The sequence below is a fragment of the Nuphar pumila genome, chromosome 13, assembly GCF_984573655.1.
Source record: "Nuphar pumila chromosome 13, dmNupPumi1.hap1.1, whole genome shotgun sequence".
NCBI classification, from domain to species: domain Eukaryota; kingdom Viridiplantae; phylum Streptophyta; class Magnoliopsida; order Nymphaeales; family Nymphaeaceae; genus Nuphar; species Nuphar pumila.
The window spans coordinates 66,521,996-66,526,551 of record NC_143261.1 but is presented as its reverse complement, the minus strand read 5'-3'; the positions used below and the strand labels follow the sequence as shown (position 1 = coordinate 66,526,551).

Genomic DNA, 4,556 nt, shown 5'->3' with positions numbered 1-4,556 from the left:
ATGATAATAACTTGGATTGTATCCTCCACGACTGTTGATATGCATGGGGATCTGTGTGTTTAACTTCTCATTATCCCAGTCATATTCGAGATCGAGGTGCCCTTTTTGTGTGATGACTATGACCAATCGCTGCCTGCGCGCGTGTCTCGACTCTCCCTGGGTTTGGGTCAGTGAACGATAAAGGAACTCGACTCCCTCTGCTGACCAGGACTGGGACGTATGGCAGGGAAAATTGGATTAGTTTTGAACGTTCAACCTCATCTCATCAAAGCTCAAATTAAGTTCATGGTCTTATTCATAGGCTTTTCTCAAGTTAAAGTGTTCTAGCTAGCTCAGAGAATAAAAAAAACCTTTCAGAAAAGTGTTCTAGCTCAGTTTATTCATGCCTCATTTTATATGTCAAGATAGGTCCCAAACAACCGGCTCAGGTCAGGTCCAAACGGGCCAGGTCGCGGGCAGCCCGGAGGCTGCTAGTCCTACTCTGTATACCAAGGCCAAACAATTGCTTATGCATTAAACAACATTCACTAGCAATACTCAACAGGTTTGACCGAGTCCAGGCGAGGTTTGGAACTGCCTTTCAGAGCCTTGGCTTGATGTAGGGCAGGAATGGAGAAGGCTCTGCCTTTAGCCCATGAAACTATAGACCTTAAATACTCTATAGATTATATAACATAACTTTCATGAACCTTGAATAAGTGGCTCATCCAGTCCTTGTCCTAAATTATGCTGTGTGTGATGCAATCAAGGGCTTCCAATATTTTTGAATGTGGAATAGACTTCTTACCATTCGGCCTCTCACTACATTTGGGTGTCTTTCGTGAGTTGCATTGGGGTAGGGTGGAGGACCGGATTCGGGCTAAGGTCCAATGATGTGCAGCTCGGGTCTTATAAAAGGCAGGGCACATTCATTTGGCACATCATAATATCTCTACTAAGGGTGTCAACGGGTTTGGTTTGGTTTGGTTTGGACCCAGGTAGAACCAGACCTGGCCCTGATTTTCAGGTATGGTATTGGGTCCTAACCTGGGTCTAATCGGACCCACCATAAGAGAAACCATACTCGAACCCGATAAGAACTACATGAACCAGACCTGGGCCATACTCGATAAAATAATATTTTTTTATCAGTTTTACATTAAAAAATTGGGGGTCTTAATCAAAACTCGGGTTGGCTCCAGGTCTAGTATAAAATTTCAGAAACTTTACCAGAATCCATGTATTAATCAGGTCTTCTTATTTATCACCATACCTGAACCCTATAGGAGGGTTTGGTTCGGGTCGGGTCTGGGTAAACGCAACCCATTGACACCCCTAATCTCTACAATGGTGAATCATTTTTTGCAAATTTTAGCCTTGCCAAAAAAATTGGAAAATAGGTTTGTAACTATTTCTCCAAATTTTATTTGGAACGGTGGTGAGGAGAGAAGGACAAGAACCTTGGTGCGTTGGGAGGTCATGGCTCAACATGTTGACATGGGAGGTCTCGGATTGCACCACCTTCATCGATTTAACACGGCGCTCCTAGCAAAATGGGTTTGGGAGATTTGCACTAAAGAAGGTATCTTGGCTACCATGTTCTCGAAGAAATATGGAAAGGATGGGTGTTTGTTATCCAAAATTTTTGTTGCTTCTCCAAGATCGTGATGGGGATGGGTACTCTACCACCCTCTTTTGACAGGGTGCGTGGCTTTGCGATCACCCTCTTAAAATTGTTTTTCCCAACCCCTACCAAATTGTTTGAAGGAAGTATTGTTGCGTTGGTTAATTGTATAACTCTGCTTTCCCATGTTTTTAGCGTCTGTAATGGTTGTGATACCTCATCACGCCTCTTCACACCATGTAACGACTTCATTAACTGAATATATATATATATATATATATATATATATATATATATTTTTTCATTCAAAAAAAGAATAAGGTGCTCATCCATGAGAACTTTTTTTTTATATTTACAGGGAGAAATCACCCTTCAAGATCATAGACCTGACCTAATTGTGCTGGCTTTGTCTGCCATACTTATGGTCCTTATCCCGGTAGCATAAAACTCCCTAGTCATGAACCAACGGGGGGGCTCTGCGTGGTTGGTAGGAGCTGTCAGTGCACGTCTCCTTGTGGTGGGTCGTTGCATGTTCAAAACCCTACGATGAATAATAACTGGTGGGAGTCTGCCTGATCCCAGCTTGCCTTTCAAAAAACAAAAAAACTCCATGGGCATTGAATTTGATTGGGGGAATTCAAAGAAAGAAGGATTTTTTTACCTACCCTCTTTCTTTATTTTTTCTCTTATATCAAATCAATCAATAACTTAATAAAAATGATATTATTCTAAGAACAAAATATTTGATTTGTTATGCCTAATATCTTTAGTTTAATCAGTATCTGTCTTAATTCTGCCCTTCATCCGAGTGGTTTTTTCTTCGCAAAATTGCCCAAGGCTTATGCTTTTTTTAACCCAATCGTAGATGTTATGCCGGTCATAACTGTGCTCTTTTTTCTCTTAGCCTTTGTGTGGCAAGCCCCCTTGCCCCACAAGGAGTTTCCATGCTTCACTCATCTATGAGAACTTACTCGGATTTGCGTGAATGAACTAGCAAGCTGATCACTAAGTGGGATGTTGCAATGTTAAATGATTCTGGTGGATTAGTTGATTTGGATTCGGAGCTGAATCAGCCAACTTTCAACGAGAAAATGCCAAGTGTCACAAAATATTAAATAATATTTAAAAAATACTTTTAATCATTTTTTTATTTTTTTTATAAAATAAGTCAAATCAGCCTTGTACCTAGGGATGACAGTGGACTGGGGCGGAGGCCCGGGACAAGGTCTCCACTCCGCCCCGTTTCAAAATTTTGCCCTTCATCCTCACACAAGTTTTAGATTTTAACATCCATCTCCAATTCATTTCCCGTTTCATGTTCTCCATCCTTGGTCCAAACGGGGCGAGGCATAGTAGGTCCCCATTTTCTCAGTCCTTTCACCGCTGCTGCTTTCTACCTTTCGCCACTGCTGCCTTCCACGCTCCTGCTCGTTAGAGAAAAGAGAGGAAGAAGAAAGGAAAGCTTTGAGAAAGGGTTTTATATTAAGGTTAGGAATATATATATATATATATATATATATATATATATATATATATATATAGATTTTATAATATGTATAAAAGTATAATTGTAATTTCCTTTACAGGGATTACAATTATACTCCATTTCGAGTTTTGATTTTAACCTCCATTTCCTGTTTCATGTCCATCATCTTCGGTCCAAACGGAGCGAGGAGGCGCGCCATCCCTACTTGTACCTATCAATTTCTGGCCGATACGATTTGGCCTATTCAGGTTGATTCACACGGATGCTAACAACATTGGGATGTTTCCTCTCACATCAGTGAACCTTCTCGGACTATACCCCAACTAAGGCTAGGATCATAGTCGCAACATTATTGAGATTTTTAAAAATCCTGCAATGTTATAAAAAAAAATAGTCACGAGTCATGATCTTAAGATGTTTTTACCATATAATCTTTGTTTCATTTAATATGGCTCTTCAATATTATCAGATGTTTAATTTATTTTGATTATATTTAAACGTTGTATACCCCTATATTTTCTCAAAACCAATGTGTCGAGAAACAATTTGTATTTGTGAATAGGATAGATGAGATTGGGTCATGATAATAGGCAATAGCTTCAGTATATATATAACATTACATTAACATGAACAAAAAAAAAATGGGAAATAGAGTAGAATATGGCACCGTCCAGGTTCGAACTGGAGACTTTCAGTGTGTTAGACTGACGTGATGACCAACTACACCACGGCACCTTGCGTGACCAAAGGTGGTTAACTAATAATCTGATGGGTAGAATGGCGAGGTTATAGTGAAACTAGATTACTCAAATGGGTTGTGGCAAGTTTGTACTTGAATCTCCAAGCAAGATTTACTAACGATTTATTTGACAAGAACTAAGCATTAGCTGTAAGTAAACGGATTCAAATACATATTTGACTAAAAATCAAAACCATGTCTACGTCCCATTATAATTAAGAGTAATGGGTAGGTGCTAAATGAAATATGCTAAATGATAAGCATTAAATGGGTTTTTCTGCTCTTCCTGTGTTTTTTTTTTACAGTTCCGACCCCATAAATGTGTTGGGCATGGTCAATTTAGAAGGAATCCACACCTGGATTGTGTTTTCGATGAAAAAAATGACATTTGGAGCTTCAAAAATTTATAAAGATTTTGAACCGTTGATTTTTTGAACCTTATAAAAACCCACCCATATATTGAAATAAACACTTCAAGAGCTGGTCCATATAAAATCAATTACATAGATCACATCTATACCGTAAGAATTTTAAAATAAAATAAAAAGCCCTGAAAAACTCATTTAGCACTTATCATTTAGCATATTTCATTTAGCACCTATTCATTACTCTATAATTGGATATGGTTTTTGCTTAACAAATGCGACTAAAAAGAATCCAATTCTGTTGGATATCAGATAAAATCCTATCCTTGCTATCTTTCAACAAGAACTAACTTCTAATAGGGA

The 4,556-nt window shown here is 38.7% G+C and overlaps 1 non-coding gene across 1 annotated transcript; it reads right to left on the bottom strand.

Annotated features, from left to right (window-relative positions):
* Positions 1-3,750: 3,750 nt before the first annotated feature.
* On the bottom strand, positions 3,751-3,824 carry TRNAV-AAC (transfer RNA valine (anticodon AAC)). Its single transcript has one exon. It is a non-coding gene; the product is annotated as a tRNA-Val (tRNA).
* Between the last annotated feature and the right edge of the window lie 732 nt (positions 3,825-4,556).